Raw genomic sequence first — 21547 nt, forward strand, 5'->3', positions numbered from 1 at the left:
AAGGGACATAAGGTGAGATGGACAATGTTTGGTGATGCTACAAGGTGACAGTTCCATGGATACCCGACTGAAAGGATGGAAGGGTAAGTTTCTGACGATTTCATATCATAAGACACTTTGTTGTCATTGTAGGCATACGACAAAATTATGTTTGGTAACTTTCCGTGACCAGCAGCAAGAGAGAACAAGATGAAAACAATATTCATTAGAAGTTTTATTGCTCCAACTGGCCAGCATCCACAACTTAAAACACGCCTCAAGGGGGCAGCGTTGCATTACAAATCACACTTGGAACTCAGCCTCTCAAGCACAGGAGATGGCAGTGAGGCATCATTGACGTGGCTCTCCGCAGGTACCCTGGCGTGTATTCAAGATGATGGATGTTTTACATTAGTGTGTGGTGACAACAGCTTATGTTTGTGTCTCACTAAATGTCAGCCAGTATCATATTCAAAAATATGGCAGGAGAGACGCAGAGTGTGACTCCACATTTTACAGCTTCCATACTGTGTAACTGACCTTCATACTACAATGTCTCACTGTAATGCCTCTGTCTTTGCTTTCAACATCTGCAGACAGGATGCCATATTATTAGTATAGTTTCAGTGTCTCCTAATGCTACATGATCGACAAACTATGGTCAGAAATGGATGGGTATACTTTACACTGTTGCTTACAGAACCCTGTTAAGAGCTGAATTTGTTGTTCTCGTTGCAAAAATCCAGCTTTTGGATATTATCAATTATAATTTGTTAGTCCTGCTTTTATATTCGGCTTTCTGACTCTGGTGACCATTTAAGGATTAAATGCTAATAAACTACCTTGTATTCTTGTTTTTGGATCACCTTAGCAAAGTTGTAGCTACTTAGAAGGTACTGATTTTGCAAATTTATTTCTCAAGGGCACTGCAGTGGAAAACCATCCCAATAGGTAGGTGATGGTGTGACGTAGATGGAGTGAAAAGCTGGAGAGTGTTAATGAACCAAGGTCCTATTATTTGGTCCTATTCTGCTTTCTCCTCCATGGGCTGTGGTTGGGTATAGATAAGGCTTTCAGCCTAGGGGTCTGGAATCAATAATGGATGTAACTGGTGAGGGGGAAGTGAGGATAATTGAAGGTAATTGTGTGGATCGTCACAAGCCTTGGAGAGAGGTCAAGACAAGAGTAGTAGTAGATGAAGAGAAGTAGAAGGTGATGGGAAAAGAAAATGATTCCCGGGTTTTCCGATTGGCCGACCTACTGTATATAACATCTCCATGGTACCAATCTCTACTTGTACTTTACAACTTGTAAAGTTCTGGTGTTGTGTATAATTAAGAAACTAATTTAAATTTAACAGAGAAATTAGCAGTGATAAAGACTGCAAATAGATAGATAGGTAGGTAGGTAGATAGATAGATAGATAGATACTTTATTGATCCCCAAGGGGAAATTCTAAATATTGAGCTATAGTTTTTTTTCTTCTCAGTCTTATCACCTCCAGTCACTTTTTAAACAGTTTTTACATGCTAGAAAATCATGTTGCCTCTATATTTATGTTTGCTGTTTTACCTTCTCATAAGCACAATTATGCTATTGTGCTGCTGGCCTCTAAGACAGTGCATTGTGGCAGTTGTTGGATACCTGCCTTCTTTAAGGGCACCTCAACAGTACATATGGGACTGAGTGCGCAGTTTACTGCGTTCACTTCTTTGTCTAAATCATTTCAGCCGAACAAGATTAAAACAGGCAGATTTTTAAATCTCTAGCCACAAGGTTGCAACAGCTTAAAGTCAAAGTGTAGGTGTTAACAGTACTGTAACTCGCATACATTACATGTCATGTCATTTAGCTGCCAGTGTTCCATTGGTAATGTGTGTCTTAGATCAATTTACTAATCAAAGAACACAACAAATACTAATGTAGTAAATTTCCTTGATTATAAAGTATATTCCTTTCCCTAAGGTTGTTGGACTTTCCAGGGGTTCATACATTGGCTATAATGGGTGAAATATTCTGCATGATCAGCAGGGGGCACAGGAGTACCATGCATTGAACCAAAACTAAACTGATGTAGAAATTGTATTGCTGCTTTGCAGAGTCATGCCCACTGAACGATACGACACATTCATTCACTTTTTCATCTTTTTTGCTCTTATAGCATTCAGAAATTACTTCCATCTAGTATCTTAGAGCAAAAATAAATCCAATATGTATGCTATGTTATCTTTCTGTGGATTCTAGCTAATATAGGGGTGTACTTTGCAGTTGAATTTACTTCCACTTGCAGAAAGTACATTTATATTGTATTAGCAATGAATAAATACAATTATGTATTTAGTGTAACCTTGAAAGTACAAAATATTATTGTGGTATTGCACTGAGAGTAACAACATTGCAGCAACAGTACAGCTTTCTTTGACTTCACAGTGCTCAGTATGGACTTTGATACCGATGAGGCTTCACCTAAAATTGGGATACAAAAAGTCAAATTTGTCCCTGACAAAAAGGGCTGGGGACACTCTGTAGAATGTTGTGTCCCAATGCCAACCGATTTTAGAGACTGATTATGTGATGCTGTCCCTCCAATTATTTGCTCAAATGTGTACCTGTGATAGGGTACTTTACCACCTTACTTGCTGCAGAGTTGCATAAACAAAAGTCTGATGCACAAATTATGTAGTGATGAAACTTTCTTAGCATAGCATTTGCATTCTTTAGCATAGACGGTAATGCAATGTCTTTTAATTCTTATTACATTTTTGCATATGGATCAGTATAATGTCTCTGATAGTCAATATCAACAACCTTATATCGCATTCTGGATGCTTGTTTGTTTTAGTCTTTACCAATTGTGATATAGCCTACAAAGAACATATACACATTTCTAAGAGAACACAAGGACTCCATAGGTGAATGGGAGCAGTGGTTGGATTGACAAACTAAAGTGAGAGAAATTTTAGGTGAGTAGGTGTAAATGCATTGATACAACATCAAGCACTTACTTTGATGTCGCATCCAATGGTTTCCAGGTGATCACACAACTTTGCAGCTCTCCTGTCATTGGCTGGCTGAGAAGTAGCTGCTCCAGCATTCTTTCTTGTAGGTCCCACTCCCTGGAGGATTTGGTGAAGGTTGTTGTCAGTGAAGAATGCTTTTTGCAATTTAACCGGATATTAGATTGGACGTTCTTCTGTTTCTATGTAACTTACCATTCAGCGGGAAGGGAATATGAATAGATGTAGAACATTTAAAGTATCTCACACACACACAGAAGCCAGTGAGGCACTTAGTATTTATTGATTCCATATTTTGTCTCTAGTTTACCTGCTGCAAGACATGTTTCTTAATGTTTCCAACCATCTGCTCTACCACTCTCCTCAACTCTCCCTTTTTCTTGTAATGTATTATCTGCCCTTTCACTATCAGTGGTATTTTCTGAGTACAATGGTTGAAAACAGAGTACATGTAAATGCAAGAATTTGTGAGTGAGTTTGCCACTGTATATGAGTTGGGAAGGAAGAAGGCAGAGTTGTGTTTTCATTAGTCAAGGCTTTGCTTTGATTCTCTAAGCCCAGCCTGTTGTCAATAGAAACAGGAGTGTAGAGAGGATGATAATAAAAGGCAAGAAAACAGATTGAAGGGAAAAACAGGCAGACATTGTAAAGGGAAGACAGAGTGAAACAACTATCAGGGAGCTGTTTCTCTATCAAGTTTCTGTCTCTTTCCTGCTTCACAATGTGTTCCCATGCCTAATTGGAAATACAGTGTAGGTAATGAAGCTGTCTATAGACTCATCATTACAATATTCAGCATTAGCACAACGTATTGTGGACATCCAGGACAATAGCTGTGAAGAGGAGAATAGAAGAAAATGAAATACACAAAGGACAATTGAAAATTATGGAAGGGAAAATATCATTGTCATGAATCTGCAAACTTTGATGTAAAAAAAAAAAGATGTTGCAGGTGTACTTTGATGTCTATTCACACATGCTGATTATTGTGACCAAGATAATTGGGCTCCTGTCGGCTTGTTTAGTGTCATGAGTGTCTCGTTTAACACCTGCCAAACGGGAGTATAGCCTCGTAAAACCAGACTGCTGTACATCTTGCAAGCTCAGTTTTTTACTGCAAGATTGTACATCATGAGCAAAGCAGAAATTGTGGGCTAATGTTGCTAGAGAGTGAGAGTGTATCTTCACTCCTCAATCTTTGCTGTTCTGAGCTTAGTGTATGCTTGTGGGGAGTGACTTGGTCAGATTGTCATGATGATGATGATGTTTTATTGTTATTCTAGCACCTGTGGTGGTTGAACTCTGACTAGCTTGTTGTTAGCAAAGAGGAGGGGGGGCCTCTGCTTTCCAAGTGAAAAAAAGATTCAGCTTTGTGTCTATCCATATTGTAGGTAATTATTTTCTCTGACTGTACCTGTTTTGCTTGGCATCACATCGGCATAATCACAAGAGTCTCCTGAGCTTCAGCACTACGTTTCCAACCCAACCAGTAAGATATGTCACTTGCTGCAGGAGTCGAGTAAGCCTAGTTGAAATTCCATTTACGAAATAAATACTCAGCATGAAATTCTATTAGTTACAAATTGTGCACTAACACCATGACCTTAATTCTTGTCAAGCTGTAATATAAAACATGGTAATAGATTTACCTGTTTTAACTAGGGCTGTCAAACGATTAAAATTTTTTAATCGCGATTAATCGCTGAAGTTCTATAGGTAATCGCGATTAATCGCATGTTTTATCACAATTAAAATTCTATTATTTTGCATTTCAGGACTGTTTTTAAGTACATAATAACAATGGAAAGCAATTATTACCAGTGTATCTTGATTGGGAATCAAACGAGTGCAAAGTCCAGCCAGAGTCAATATAGTGTTTAGTAACTCCTAAATAATTTTGATTACTCACTGACGTCCAGTGATCACCGGTTAATGAGACAGCGTTTGCACTTGGCAGCAGTTACAGTTTAGCTGCTTTCTCCGTGTCATACAGGCTGTGTATGGTGAAACTACTGTCCCCCTCGATGGCAGTGTATAAGACGGGTCAGAACATGCCAACCGTAGCACTTCTTTAAGACCCGAGTCCTCTACGATGCTGACAGGTCTGCAGTTAGTTGCCATCCATTTCTAGCATCAAACTGCGTCACGTTAATATGCTTAGCTCGTAGGTGGTAGCTCAAGCTTGACGTGCTTCGGTTATATTTTAATTCGGCTTTACACAATGTGCATATGGCTTTCAACTTGTCTACTGAGCCGTCCGGGAGTTTTTTTTAAAAGAAAAGCGCCATTCAGAAGTGTGTTGCTGCTGTCTTTCTCCATGCCGGCAGCCTGCCTGCATTCTGCAGCAGAAGATGTGTTATGAAGAACTACGGCAGCGCCAAAGGGTCAAAATAGTAGCCGTTAGGCACAATGCAAAGCCGAGTGAAGTGTAAAATAAATTAATCGCATGCCGGCATGCGCATAATGTGATTAAAAAAAATTAATCGCATTGCGTCGGCCCTCAATCGCGTCGCGATTAACGCGTTAATGCTGACAGCCCTAGTTTTAACCCATGCTTAAATGCTTGAAAGAAGTGCATATTTGGATGCCAGTGACTCACTCTGTCATACACAATGTTTTCTCTCTGATTTAATGAGCATCATTAAGTTCTGACTCCTGAGTTTTGGGTGTTTTTTTTATCATGCTTGGTGCTTGTAGAGTATTAGATTTCTTCATGATCATGTGTGTGATCATTATGTGATTATGTGTAGTTATCTTATCATATCTTGCTAGATGTCTTACAATGCAATTAAGCACTTTACTCCATATTTGCTTGTCAGGACAACTCTTGCCATCAAAGTAGTCTTTCTTGTGTTTATATTATCTCCCAAGCCATTTGTCCTTACAGTCAAATCTGTTCCCTGATGCTGATCCATTTGAAACTGGAGAAAAAGAGCTGACGGGAGGCGAAAAGTAACTCTGTTGTTAAAGGCCAGCCACCTTCACTATGTGCATAAGTTTGTGTGTGTGCTTTTGCTGTCCTTTCTCTAATTGACCAGCTGTAGCTACGTGTTCTGCTTCCTTAAAACCCCCATTGATCCCATGGCCATCTCACAACAGGCCTTATTGCTTTGCTTGTACCCTCCGTTCCAGGCATCCATAACACCTCTGAAGAGGAGAGAAGGAACTGGTGGGGACTGTGATTACAGAGTGAGGGAGAATGGAATAATTTCAGTGAGAGAGGGAAGCAAGTGGAGGAGAAAGATAGATGGAGTGAAAAAATATTGAAGGAAGCAGAAAGTCAGTTTGGGAATAGATGATCAGGATGGGCAAGCTTGGTTTGTTTTTTTCACTTTATTAATCCCATTCCTTTATGAAAACAATTTGTATTGTAAATTAAATGTAATTATGTATACCAAATCCCACTTCAGGAATCTACTTGATACAGTGTGCAGAAATCAATAAATCCATACCAGCACAAATTAATTGCTAAAGATTTCCAATGAAAAAAGCAGCATGCAGAAAAATGTCCCACAATTTTCTGTCATTAAAATCTTAATGTACCCACTTTTCTTGAATGTCAAATTCAGTGACAGTAATATAGGCTAAGTGGAGTACATTAAAGTGTTCTCATCTAAAATATATAATTGTATAGCTACCTGGGTGTCATAGTCTGAAGCGCATGCCACATAACCTCATGGTCTGGGTTAGAATCTGGCCAAGCACCTTTTTTCACCCCTCTTGCTGTCAACTTATAAAAGTCTTTAAAAAAAAATGTAATTGGCGTTAGCTGTGGGCTAAGGTCACAGAATGTTGTACTTTCAGACTTGGCTGGCTTTGAATGCTTAAGCACATTTTGGGAAACTTGGTTTACAGAATTCCATCTGTTTTACAGTCAACGCAAAGATGGAACCCTGCCAAACATCCCACACCTCTGATTCCTCTTGCTCTTTAATATTATACAAACTTTGACCTTTCTTCCTCCAGGACTCTTCTTTGGGGTTGTGGGCCAGGGTCAAGGCCATTAAACCTGGCTTAATAAGCTTCTGAGCCCCCCTCTGCCCACCCCCACAGGTCCATTAGAGGTCTGAAGGTCCAGAGTCAGCAAAGTCAGAGTCTGGACCTGTCAGCAACCTTCAGAGATGGTTTAAACAGTGTGTCTCTGTAACACCTATATCTTCATCATGATACATGTTGATCTCTTTTGATGAGTAGCCATGCACTGAAAGGAGAAATCTCTGCACGTAAGCGGCAAGGTTGAAAACCAACATTGAATGCCGTGACCTTTAATCCCTCAGGCATTTCACTGCATTAAAAACCGTCATCATTATGTAAAGGATATTGCCATGTTGGCTCAGGAACACTAGGAAAACCATTGTCAGTTTACACAGTTTGTTGCTACATCTACAAGGTTAAGTAACCTAAAGTTCTTTTTGTAACTTCGTTCGGTGTTTCACTATGGGAGATATAGACCACTCCCATATTGCATGAATCTCCCAAAACCAAAATCATATTGAACCGAGAGTCACACTGACCCCGGTGCCGTAGCCTCCAGCAAAGCCTGTGCCAAGGACGGTCCGGAAACATCGAGGCGTAGCCCAGCTTGCACCCGCACAAATTTCCTTCACTGACGCACCCCTGAAAAGGGCCCATGAAGTGGCCATGCCCCTTGTGGAATGAGCTCTCAGGCCCTGGGGGGCCTGCAAACCTTTGCACTCATAGGCCAATGATATGGCCTCCACAGTCCAGTGGGACAGCCTCTGGTGGGACAATGGCTTGCCCTTATGGGGAGTAGCCCAGGACACAAACAGCTGAGCCGCTTTTCTGAATGTGCAGAGCCTGGACAGGGCATAACATGTGAAGTCTTTGCTCCTCTCCTGAGGAGAAAGGAGGCGGGTGAAAAGCCAAGAGCTCCTGTAGGCTGACTCCACCACCTTAGGCACAAAGGCTGGGTTAGGCCGCAAACAGACTTTAGAGAGCCCTGGGGCAAACTGCAGACAGGTAGGGCGAATAGACCAAGCCTGTAAGTCACTTACGTGCTTTGCAGTGGTTAAAGCCAAGAGCAAAGCTGTTTTAAGAGAGACAAACTTCATCCCTACTGCCTCCATAGGCTCAAACGGGTGATGAGAGGGGGCGTCTAACACGACCGACAAATCATACAGTGGAACCAGGGGCCTGGAAACTGTGAGCTTGCGGCGTGCCTCTTTCATAAAACGACAAACTAAGGGATGTTGCCCGGCCGGCTTATCCCCAAAACCCACGTGACAAGCTGAGACAACAGCTAAGTACACCTTAATTGTCGAAAAAGCCTTCCCTTTATCCATCAGGTACTGCAGGAAATACAGCAGGTCAGAACACTGAAAAGGGATGGTATCCCTATGTTTGCACCACTCCTCAAAAACCCGCCACATTCCACTGTAAAGAGAGCGGGTGGATGCGGTCCTTGCACTCTGAATGGTGTCAGTGACCTGCTCTGGCAGGCCTGATGCATTCAGGTTCCACCTCTCACGGGCCAAGCCCAGAGCACTATGCGGTCTGGGTGAGGGTGGTAGATCTCCCCTCCCACTTGGGAGAGAAGGTCTCTGCGTATGGGGAGAGGCCATGGCTCTCCTGCCAGGAGCTGTATTATCTCTGCTACCCACTGCTTGGATGACCACCGCAGCGCTATCAGGATTAACAACAGGCCCTGTCCTCTCACCCTTGCTAGGGTGGGGGAGATCAGACTGAGGGGGGGAAATGCATAGAGAGAAGAACACTGGACACTGCGTGTTTTCCTGCGAGGCGAAGAGATCTATGGCTGCCTGACCGTATATCTGCCATATCTTTTCTACCACCTGTGGGTGGAGAGTCCACTCTCCGTATAGAGGATTCCCCTGTGACAGGAGATCTGCACCTCTGTTTAGAACGCCTGGCACCTGTGTTGCTCAAAGAGACAGCAGTCTCCTGCTGCTTCACAAAATCACTGTGCGAGCTAACTTGTGCAACTGCAGTGACCGAGTGCCGCCCTGGCGGTTGATGTACGCAACCACAGTGGAATTGTCTGTTTTCACTAAAACATGACGACCTTGGAGAAAGTGCAGAAAATGTTTCAGAGCCAGAAACACTGCCATAAGCTCCAAGACAATTATGTGAGCCTGGGCTAACCTCCGGTTCATGTGCCATTCACTGTTCCCCCTAACAGCATCGCTCCCCATCCTGACAGGGACGCGTCCGTTGTCATGGTTACTCTGGATGACAACGCCCCTAGCGGGGGCCCGTGTTTCTCCATGGGTTATTTTTCACCCTTCGGTTGAGATGACGGCCTGGGCACAGGCGTTATGCTGCAACCCAACGCTGAAAATCCCTCATCATTAAAAACCCCAAATGTACCACAGACACTACTGATGCCATAAGGCCAAGCAGGCGCAGGCATAGTCTGAACGGCACGGCTTTGCTCAGCTGGAAAAGGGAGAGACATTGTACCAGAGACGCTAATCTCTCCTCCGATAGCGTGACGCGGTAGGAGAGGTTTGAAGAGTTTATTTTGAGACCCAAATATTCCGTACATTGCGCAGGTTCTACTCAGCTCTTTGCCCAGTTTATGTTGAACCCCAAATCCCTGAGATGATTTATCACCGTAGTGGAATCTCTGACTGCCTGCTCCCGTGAGTGGGAGCAGACCAGATATTCGTCTATGTATGAAAATATTCTGATACGGCTGTTCCTTAACGGAGACAGCGCTGCCTCCACACACTTGGTGAACACCCTCGGTGCTAACGACAGCCTGAATGGGATGGCTTGGTATTCGTAGGCTCTGCCCCGATACGCAAACCTGAGAAATTTTCTGTGTGCGGGATAAATGTGTGGAGCGATGTGGAAATATGCATTTGAAAGATCTATCGTCACAAACCAATCCCCCGGATTGAATAACCGAGCACTTTGTGTGTTAACATCCTGAACGTGTATTTTCGTAGGTGTCTGTTTAACACACGGAGATCTAATATCGGGTGAAGTGACGAGGTCCCTTTCTTGGGAATGAGGACATAACGGGAGTAAAACCCTTGATGCGTTTCCTCGCTCGGCACAGCTCTGATCTCTCTTTTTTTTTTTTTGGGGGGCATTTCTGCCTTTATTAGAGAGGAAAGCTGAGATATGAAAGGGGGGAGAGGGGGTGGGAAGACATGCAGGAAAACCGTCACAGGTCGGACTCGAACCCTGGCCTTCTGCGTCGAGGAATAAACCTCTGCATATGTGCACCCGCTCTACCAACTGAGCTAACCAGCCACCGCTCGTTTGTTTAATAGGGATGTTAATTTTTGTGCTGCATCACCTTTTGTCATTGAAACTAACACAATGTTGAATCTGGGTGTTTTCGGGGCAGGCAGAGGTCAAAGGCTTCGCCCTCCTGTTTTCTGAGGGTGCTGGCCTCTCTCATTTTCTTTAGAGCTGGACCAAACAGACCTTTTGTGGGGCGTATGTTGTGTCCATGACCTCTGCTTTCTGTGTGTCACTTCGGCTCGAGAGGTTCAGCCACAAGGCCCTCTCACCTGCGACTGCGAGCCCCATTACATGACTGCAGCCTTGCACTGCACCAGGTGAGGAGCGCAGCACAAGGTCATTCACAGATTTTGTCCCAGAGGACCGGGTTAGGTGCCCCTGAGTCCAGCTGACGGCCCATCTCCTCGAGCCTGGTATGCAGCCAGCAGTGTCATTGCATTTAGAGAGCACACTGACTGTGCTGCATATCTGTACATCCTCTGAAACATGGATGCAGTGAGGCGCTCCATTTCGTTAGGCAGAGGAATGCTGTGGGAGGCTGAGAGAGAGCGGCGGTTTGGGTGGAGGTGATGAGCCACTGAAGGCTCCACCACTGGGGGTTCGGCCAGCCCCAGTGCCCCCATCCCGTGGCTCTCAAGCTTAGAGTAACCCTTGGTTGGGAGCTTACTCTTGAACGGGCTGGACCAGTACCGGCTCATTTCCTTCATACAGGTTAGACACTGCCGGCTGAAGCTGTTTCGCAGGCGGCTGGGCTGGTGGTAGCCTCTGGCTGTCGTACAGGTCTCTCTCTGCCCCCAATGGTGTCCTGGGCTGCCGGCCATTGTATCCCCAATTTGGCAGCCCCCCATTTACAGACCTCGTACAAGTTGCTGTCTGCTGGGGGAGCAGCGTTGAATGCACTAGGAGGCCTTGACTGTTGAACGGGGAACGTGGAGTCCTCCTTCACGTCCTCCCTTCCATCCATGTCGAGGAGATCAGAGATGGCATCACCCTCTGCATCCTCACAGCCCGGTTCCACTTCGAGGAGGTCCTCGAAAAGTGGAGGCATGTCCGGGGTTTCCTCATCCATCATGTCCACCCAGCTTGGTGTAGCTCGCGGCTGATGGGTACTGTTTGTGGCTTTCGGTGTGGTTCCTGACAGACATGGGTCATGACTGTTGGCCACCGCCACCCTCAGTCCCTTTTCCAGTATCTTTTCTGGCATTGACGCACAGTGGGTGCACGACTGAGAGTCAGCCAGCGCTGCCTAAGCGTGTTTAGCGCCCATGCAGGCTATGCACATTGGGTGAGGGTCCCTGCCCGAGATGGATGCCCCACATGACGCGGGGCACAGGCAGGATACAGCCTCACTAGCCTTCGGTTCCGACCCTTTGGCGGGGGGTGCTGCAGAGGACATGGTGACTGGAAAGGAAGAAAAACAGCGTAAATATACAACCTTACCAGGCGCGCCGTGACACGTTAGCCTGTCGGCAAGATTAGCACAAGAGGTTTAGCCCGAGCTAACGTTAACCGTGTATCGAAAGAGTTAGCCTGTCCAACTGACAAAGCATGAATTGTTAAACTTTATGACATCATAATGGTAATGCGATCAGTTGGAGTTTTAAGGGATTCTGGGATAGAAAACCCATGCTGAAATACCTGGGCTTAAAACTCATTTATCTGGTTTGAGTCTGTCTTCTGATGGATGCTATGGCATAGTGGTGCTGTCAGTAGGCTTTGGCCCTTTTTAAAGGGATAAAGGGAGATTAACACAGCAAAACCAGCAAAACATATTCAATATCCCTGTGATTTAGGACAACATCCAAGGGATGGAATGAGAGGAATGAGAATATTTACCTTTACCTTAGTTAACTAAATCATGTCTAAATCAATCTGTGATTTATTAGGTAACAATATGTAGGCACACATTTAGCTTAATCTTGTTACCTTGTGTCCAAATATAATAAGATATATGAAAGTGAGTTTGGAACCTCAACAACACAGTTATTGCAGTGATGCAATGGTTATTGCTGATGTTTGGAGTGATGCTTCACCTAAGACAAAACTAATGTCTGCATGATGTAGTTTTAAGGCATTTATTGAATATGCAGCTGCACTGTACAAATAGTGTGGGCTGGTTTATTTTCTCTGACCCAGCCCCCCTCCCCCCCCCACACAGGACTGTATTCATTTGTTTGATTGCATTAAAGCATTATGTAAATATGTACATTGCCAGTCTCTGGAGGGAGAGTGCGCCGATGGGGCTGAATTGAGCATCCAAAGAGGGCAATTTAACAGCCAGCGATGAATGCCCAGTAACATATGTCAGCTTGTCACACACACAAGTGGACATCAACATCATCATGCAGAAGAGCGAGTAGACCCATCTGCGCCAGGGATAGACCCGGGCATCCGGGGGGCTCCGTTTCTTTTATTTACCATGGCCGGGTACTGAGTATGAACGCAAGGTTTGTGAATAGCCTGTTATTAATGAGGTCTCATTTGGTGCAAGCAGACACCCAGGGCTGCTGCTTAGTGGCGTGCCCTCAGCCAACGTGAATAACAAAAGGCAGAGTGGGATCATTAGGCCCCCGGACGCCCGAGGGGTCCGTCACTTTAATCACGTTTGCTTAATGAATGCAGCTGCTGTGAATCACTGCTTATTCATAATGTCTCTGAAATGCAGTTGTAATGTGGTATTAATGTTGCTACTGCACTGCCAGAGGTGGTGTGTGTATGTAATTGGAGAAATTCAGATTGTGTCAGTTTTTATTACGCATGGACAGTGGCCCCTGTGTTGGTTGGATACTGTGACAATGTTATGACAAGGCCTAAGGTCATGTTAGATTGATCATCACCGTGGGATTTCCTCATTCTGCCCTCATGAGTATAAGACATGAAAATTCCCAAAACTCCTGAACATTTGTGATAGTAAAATGATACCATATGACTGGAGGCTCACAGAATAAGATCTAAAAGTTAAGTGACTTCTGTATATGGCTATAGATATTCTGTAGAAAGAAATAACCGGTTCCTGCTATTAGCTTTGGACTTAAATCTTTCTTCACAATCTTGTGAGTGATTTTTAACTTCCTTGTTCTCAGTAATTTTTTATTCAAGACATACTATTTAAGTCCCCATAGCTTCTGCTGAAAGAGCAAAAGTGTGTTTGAATGAATCATGTCACTTCAAAGTGTGATGAACTGTACAGGACTCCAACAGACTGATTAGTGTTTTGGTTTTGCTTAGGTTCACTAAAAATTAATTGCTGTGTCCCTCCCACCACTACACCTCATGTCAAATGCTAAGATATGGATCCTAATGCGTAAACTTCATAACTGGCTTTACTTTCATGTAACCTCCCTAAAGCATGTGTGATCCGGTGCCAAATGAGTGACCTTTTGCGGTTTGTCTTCCTCAGAGGGGGCTGTGCCAGCTCCAAGCATTTTCCCCCAGCTGTTGGGCTTACCAAAGCGCTACTGGAAAACAGCATGTCACTCTCTCATCTTTTTGATGTTCTCACTTTGCCTTTGTACTAGTCGGAGCGACAGCAAGCATCTCTGCATGCCAACAAGTCTCGAATAATCTAAATTAAATGGCTAATCTTGTTATTAGACCAGCCCTGTTAGGCCACATGCATCTGTCTCACAGCCTCCCTTTCTCTGTATGGCTATCAGTGGAGCCAAATGGTGCCAAAGGGATTTGGAGCAATTTTGTGCCGCCCTTGAAAAATGTACATTAGTTTTTATAGTATAGTGTTGATTCATTCTAAATCTGCTTTCTGTCCATGCCACAGCATCTGCCTTCTCACTTTTGCAAGTTAGATAAATCGCCAGAAGGAGGCTCAGTCTTCAGTACATCTGAATTATGTGGTTCTTGGTTTGAGTCCTAATGTACTTCTGGACTGTCTAAAGGATAGAGAGCAAAGGCCACTGCACCAAATCCCACCTTTTGTAACCCCAGGTCGGTTTCATGCAGATGCAGGATGCAAGTGTCCTGTTGCATTTTTATTTAGATTTGTCTTATTTGCATATGCATAAGATGAATCATTGGGAAAAACCTCCCTCACAGGCAATACCACAAAAAGAGACCATTTTGATGGCAGACATGCCTTCATGATCAGCTTTAATAGGCTATTTTACTGAGGAGCTGCATTGAAGTGAAGCGCATTAAGAAACAGCTTAAAGTGGCTCATAAACGGTTCCGATCCTCCAATGCTCACTGTCATCATCATCATCATCATCATTCCAGACAGACAAAAAACATTCCATTTAATGTATTTTCTGCCCTCATCGTCTACCCTCACTCCTCCTCACCCATTCATTTTAGATTTCTTTGTCTGTTTCTGTTTTTTTTGTCTTGTTTTGCTTTAAAGAAACCTTTGGGAAACTAGCCGTCTGTCAGATATGGTAGATGTGGTCTGTCTATGCTAGACTCTAACCACAGAGAATCATTCTTAGTGTCATCTCGTCACCCTATCCTTATCAATGTAAATCCATACTTCAGAAAAACTGAAACCTAGTTTGTTATTGTAAATTCCTTGGTTATTCAGTCCCAAGGTCCCCTGAGGCTCACCAAGCTAGGCTGGTACAATAGAAGGCACATGTAACCAAGACTTTGGAAAATAATCCTTTTTAATGTCTTGCTAGAACAATGAATGCCATTTTTTATTATTATTTATTGTACTGCCTCAGATTATTGGTATTGTGCAAAATTAATATAGTTTAACTTCTCAAACCTGAAAAATTGCTGACTTTTAACAGCCTGTAGCTAAATATTGGACAAAACATAGTTGCAACAACCTGATAGAAGCCTGCATAGCAAAAATCCAACACCTTTCTATGCCACTATCACTTTATCAGTCACTGCTTTCCATGGAATGCAGATTCAACAAATGTCTTTCAGTCTGTCTTTATGCAGAGACATTTCTGTTTGTGCTGTCGTCAACAATCTGTCCTCAGCTTATTTAGAAGCAATAATAAAATTTAATAAATAATTACCATTTGTCAGGTCAGAGGTGGAAGAAAGCTAATACGTAGCTACTTGGTTGCACTAGTGGAGCAGATTTAGTTTTACAAGAGTAAACATGGGACTGGGAAGAGTGCTAAGAAGCTGTTATTTTTTATTGCCAATGTTTCATTTACAAAATAAATGATAAATTATATTAGAAGATATTTTCTTTGAGATATTCTTTTTCTTGGTTCATATAGCCATAAGCCATATAGCAACTAAACCCAAGTTTGTGAAAAGAGGCTATAGAAGCAAGCTATTATAGTATTATGATCAATGCTTACCTAACTGGTGAGTGATGCCAGCAGTTTGTGTAGGCTATATAAATGCCAGTTAGTGTGATTCAAGTCTAAAAGAGGTGGCAGTCTGATTTAGATGGCTAATGATTGAATATATATATATTTTGTAATGATTTATCAGAGAAGGTCACCAATACGCGAATGGCAATTCTCTGGTGTAGAGTCTGTTGATGTATCCTCTAATGTTGTGCAGCTGATGTAATTTGACTAATAGTAAACCCTGTATTGAGGCATACAGGTGTGCTTTTGCCCTAGGCAACTGATATGTTTTTTTAAATGCAAACTGCAGGAATTTAATCAAGGCTAAGCTACCAATATTAAAGGTTAGTGGGGTCTCCACTCTATGTAGGCCAACAAGCCTCTGTGTCCTCACCTCCTATATCCACCTCTGAGAGATGGACACTGCAGAGATGTAGTGGACATTAGAGAAGCTGGAGTTTGTCTGTTTCTGTGTGTATGGTCCCTTACTTTTCTGAAGGGTTAGCTTTAGGTTTCTAAAGATGTGTGTGAAAGCACACGTTTATATTGCTGAAAATGTTAATGATTCCTATTTCTTGCCATTATATGGTTAACTACTTACAGCATATGTGTTTCAAGGGTAGACTAAATATATTTAAGGTGTGTGGACACTGAATTATTATTATTATTTATTTTGTATCTTTGGGGAAAGCTCTATAATTTTCTTCCAGAGATTCATTATTTTTAGTTTGGGCCTGGCAGTACCTGGTTTATGCTATAGTGTTAGCATCTATGAAAAGACAAAGGGAAAACAATAACAGAATGTAAGCCTTGGGAAATATGATTAATGTTGTGCCTCAGGCATGAGCAGAGTGTGCACAACCAAGTGTTTACAAATCTGAACAAATGGGACAATTTTAGTTTGAAGCAGTTTCACATATTCTGCTACCAAACATTTGGGTCATTAGGTAGGTGTATGATCTGGGTTTGTTTTCTTTAAGGAATTACCACCACAGATTTTCAGTTTTCGCTGATAAAAACAATGCATAATTTTAAGTAAAATCATGTCCTTATGTACACTTACCGTTTGCCTATTATAGATAAATAATAATAATAGTATAATAATATGTTTATTTGATATAGCCTTTTAAAGACAAAGTCACAAAGTGCTTCACATGATAAACATTTGTAAAAATACAGTAAGATCCAACAGAAAATAAGCTAGAAAAAAAACAACTGAAAACCCAAAGTTACAAACATGAGTCAAAAGCGAATTTAAACAAGTACGTCTTCAGCTGCTTTTTAAAAGCTTCAACAGAGACTGCAGAACATAAGACAGTAGGAAGGGTGTTCCACAGGTTTAGAGCAACTGCTTCAAAGGAACGGCCACCTTAGTTTTTAAACAAGTGCGTGGGACCACCAGTAATCCCTGGTTAGAAGACCTGAGGGACCTGTTAGTAGTGTATGGATGGAGCAGCTCCGAGATATAAACAGGTGCCTGACCATGCAAAGCTTTATAAGCCAGAACAAGAACTTTATATTGGATATTGGAGTATAAAAATGGAGTGATGTGCGACATCCTGCTGGACCTGGTCAAAAGCCTTGCAGCAGAGTTCTGGACTAGTTGTAGATGGTCCTGGGACGACTTGCTGAGACAAGTGAAAATGGAGTTGCAGTAATCAAGCCGGGATGATATAAAACCATGAATGATCATCTCAAGCTCAGAATGCAAAACAACAGCTCTAAGTTTGGCAATGTTTCTTAATTGAAAGAAACATGTGCGGGTCAGTGATTTGATAGGTTGATCAAAATACATGTTATTGTCAAATATAACACCAAGATTTCTCAATTTGGACTGTACCGCTGAAGAAAGGGACCCCAAGAGCTGAGTAACCTTGGAAGCTGTAGTGTCCAGAGCAACGACAAGGACTTCGGTCTTATCTTCATTGAGCTGTAGGAAGTTGTTTGCCAGCCAATCCTTGATGGAAGTCAAACATTTAACCTTTTCCAACACTTTGTCAGTTTCTTCTGGGTTAAAAGAGACATATAGCTGGATGTCATCTGCATAGAAGTGATAACGGATATCTCCAAATTGGCTAATTATATGTCCCAGGAGAAGCATATACAATGCAAATAAAATCGGACCTAACACAGAACCCTGAGGCACCCCACAGGAAAGGGCAGCAGTTTCTGAACCATAGGGACCAAGTGACAGAAGAACTTCTATCTGAAAGATACGAGGTGAACCAATCCAAGGCGCTCCCTGAGATACCAACCCAGTGCTTAAGTCTAAGTTTTAGATTAGATATCTAAAATTTTGGAAATGAAAGGCATCTTGGAAATGGGCCTATAATTTGCGGTATTTGATGTATCCAGGTTGGTTTTCTTTAGTAGTGGCTGAACAACTGCATGTTTAAAATACGAAGGTACACAACCAGATTGCAGAGAGCTGTTGAGTATAGAGAGAACCCAAGTACTCACAGACCCAAGAACATTTTTAAACAAGGAAGTTGGTATAATATCTACTGGGCTCGAGGAAGATTTCATACTGCTAACCAGATCAGTGAGTTCTTGTAGTGAGATCGGAGCAAAACAGTTCAAGATTGGAGGCCGGATCGAGTGAACCGAATATGGAGTACAAGAGGGGATAATGCCATTTCTGACATCACTAATTTTATTTACGAAGAAATAGAGAAAGTCACTGCAGTCCTTATTTCAAAACACTGGCACTTCAGGAGGAGCAGGATTGACAATATTGTTGATGGTTTCAAAAAGGACTTTAGAGTTACGTTTACTGGAAGAAATGAGGTTAGATAAGTAAGATGTCCTCGCCTCCTTAACCATGTTGTTGCATTCAAGGGGAGGGAATGTGTCACCTTTTTCAGCCCTTCTGAGTTTGCAGGTATGTACAATACACTTGACGTTTCATCATTGTCGTATGCCTACTTTTATAAAAGTTGTGAGCTGCAGAGTTTTAAAAATTCAATCTTATATGTCCCTCGACTCATTTACATGTTCATTTGCATTTTATAGATGTGACATTTTCAATTACACACTATACTTAGTCTCTACAGGGCTGTAAGTTAGATAGTGGCATCAGGCTTGACTCAAAGATGGTAGCATGTGAGTGTGGCTTCCTAAATTAGAAAATGCAAGTGTGTTAAATGTTCTCAAAACTCCATGACTTTATAGGTTAAACAAATACATGACATTAAAAAGGTGTTTAACGATGGCAAATCTGGAGCTTTAATGTCCTAATTTGGTTATCAACAGTAACAATCACCTTTGTGTGCCAGGTTAAATGTTAATACTATCCGTATGTACGGTATGATCCGCAGCATGTGCAAAGAAAATGATGAGCAGACAGAGGCAATTATATATTATTCAGTCTTTTCCTCTAAAAAGAGAACTTACCATCTGCTGGGCCCTTGGAATGAATCCACATATACAATATTTTGTAGATAAATATTAACAGCCAAGAGAAGGTGCTTTATTCATTTTATAATCCAAATGTTGTTAATTGGTAACTAAATGAAAGACTTGACCTTTGTTTAAACCAATGTATTAGTACAGTACCTGCATGCATGCCGGTGTCCGTGTCTATGAGTGAGAGTGAGCAGTAAAGGGAACGAGACGTGAGAAAATGAATGATGCCAAGATTTAGAAGAGGCTGAGATGAGGAGAAATGGAGGGAGAGGGCAACTTTTCAGTTGGCCCCCATCCAGCCCGCATATAAACTGTCTGTTGAGCTTTTTCAAAGTAATTTATTTTTAGATATTTCAAAAACTCATTTGAAGGCCACTCTATGGCTACAGCCCTTGCCTTCAGCTTCCTCCCTCTGCGCCAGTCTTACCCCCCTCTCATGTGGCACCCGATGTGTCGCAGAGCCCATTCCTTGGCAGTCAGCACAGTTTTGATTTAATTCTGAGGGCCATCTGTAATCCCCTGCAGGACACAGAGGCCCATAGCCCCACACACCACACCTCTTTATCTCACTCTCTATCTGCCTTTCTTTCCTCTACTCTCTCTGGAACCTACCTTTTCTTTTTTTTTTTACTATCAGCAGCCCCCCCCCCAACCACCCACTGGCTCTGTCGCTACACTGTGGGACTGTCACATCTTATACAAGGATTGCATGTATAAGATGCAGATATTCATTAAAAAAAGACCTTAGACTGAGAACCGTAACGACAACTAGAATGCGCTGATGTTCAACATTGTTGTTTATATTTAAGTAATAGGTCATGTTTCATTGAACACTCCAAGGAGTCATCCTACTCTTATGCAGATGCACATCACCCTTTAGCTGTATCTTTATTGAGAAGCATATTAAAAGCACTGTTTCCCATATATTGAATTTATTTCGGTGATCCACCCAAATAGATGTCTTGACATTATTGTACTTTATTCCTTCCATTAAAAAGCCTGCCTCGCACATAAAGTTAGAAGTATGGGTTGATTGTAACGTCTGCCATAATGATGGATTCATAGATGTGTAGACTGAAAATACTGTGTGACTTTTCTACTTAGAGATTAACTTGGGAATGCAATGCTCTTTTATGCTCCCCCTTAAGTGTTAGATGAGCTTAAGCCCCTGTTATGGCAATGTTCCCATCAAAGTTCTACAGAAGTTCAAGTATAGAAAGCACTGCTAATTGAAGATCTTTTCTATTCAGCTCAGGAACCCTTCAACAATTACTGGGCCAATAACACATTTACATATCTAACAGCAAGCACTTTGTCTAGACCTTTGGTCTGTGAACTGCTTGTGGATTTGTTTCCATCAGTTTGAATCAACAGCATTATTTCAGTGATCACACAATTTAGTGTTTAGAGTGAAGATCTGGAGTGAGTTCTCTTCCTGCTTGCTGTACCCCTCCAACCAAAACCCATTGCAAAATTGTTACGAGTGAAGATGCTGTTTCTGCCTTCTAGCACGTTTGGTACCTTTTAGAAAAAAATTTGAAATAGGAGTTCATGGTTCTTGAAACAACAATGTAAGTGTTTTGAACTCACACAGAAGTTTAAAAAGCACATATTGGTTACTGAAAAGTTACACTAGCTTGGTGGAAATATCTTTCCTGGACATTGCTCTTCACAGGCTGATTGGAACTTACCCTGTGAGTGTCTGGCAGTCAAGGTAAAGCAGTTTGGCGGTCGGTTGACTCTGTAAGCTCTGGTCAGAGATAAGCACCTGGCTGGAGAGCTTTTCCATTTCCTCCCAAAGCACCCAATCAAGTAGTGGCTGCAACTCAGCACTAAAGAGACCTAAATACTCCTCACTCTTCCTGTCGCACTCTCCCCTGTGGAAGTCTTTCTCGCCTTCTCTCTGTCTTTCCAGTTCTTTCGATCTCTCTTCAAACTTTTACTCAAAATATATCTGTCTCTGTCTAAATCTAGCCTCCAAAGAGCTTCAGTTAGTCTTGTTCCACCCAGTGCCTTTTTGGAGGTCACGTTGTCACAGTCAAATATTTCCACAATACTTAACTTTCCAGTTCCTTTTAGTGGTCAGAAAAAAAATGTAGTTTATGACAAGACAGACCAATTTAATCTCACTTGTGGAGATTGTGGATATCTGCCCAGTTTTGGCTGACTGTTGAAGTGGTAGTTAGGGGTTGTGACACCGCTGTGTGTGTTAATTAGAATGATCAAGGGGCCACAGTGCCTGTAATCCTTCATAACCTGATTCAGGAAAAATCAGGCTTATGCGTTTGAATCTGTGCCCTTATCAGTTCCTGCATAGTGGTAGTTAAAAAAAGCATACTTGAAAATGACTTTTTGATGATCACTTGCACCTGTTCACCAATAATGAACCACTAGCCACCGAGAGATACTAATAACTAATAAGTAATAAAGTAATAAGTAACTTCTATAGATGAAAAAGTAGGTGAGTTAGAGGAGGATTTTGAGGCTTTAAGATAATTGAGATATGGATTATGCAAAAGCTGCTTCAGCTCAATATTAATCAGATGGCTCAGTGTTTTTGTGATTGAGTGTGAAATGCCATTTGATTGTTTTTAAGATATGTTGGCCTTTACAGGTAATTGCACTGAATAAATTGATGAATAG

The 21547-nt window shown here is 42.2% G+C and overlaps 1 long non-coding RNA gene across 1 annotated transcript in view; it reads left to right on the forward strand.

Annotated features, from left to right (window-relative positions):
• LOC144512252 (uncharacterized) overlaps positions 1-21547 on the forward strand; it is an 85721-nt gene continuing 64174 nt past the window's right edge. The window contains exon 1 of the long non-coding RNA XR_013500979.1: positions 1-83. This is a non-coding gene — a long non-coding RNA (uncharacterized LOC144512252). The remainder of the gene's footprint in view (positions 84-21547) is intronic.

Source organism: Sander vitreus, chromosome 23 (genome assembly GCF_031162955.1).
Source record: "Sander vitreus isolate 19-12246 chromosome 23, sanVit1, whole genome shotgun sequence".
Classification (NCBI taxonomy): domain Eukaryota; kingdom Metazoa; phylum Chordata; class Actinopteri; order Perciformes; family Percidae; genus Sander; species Sander vitreus.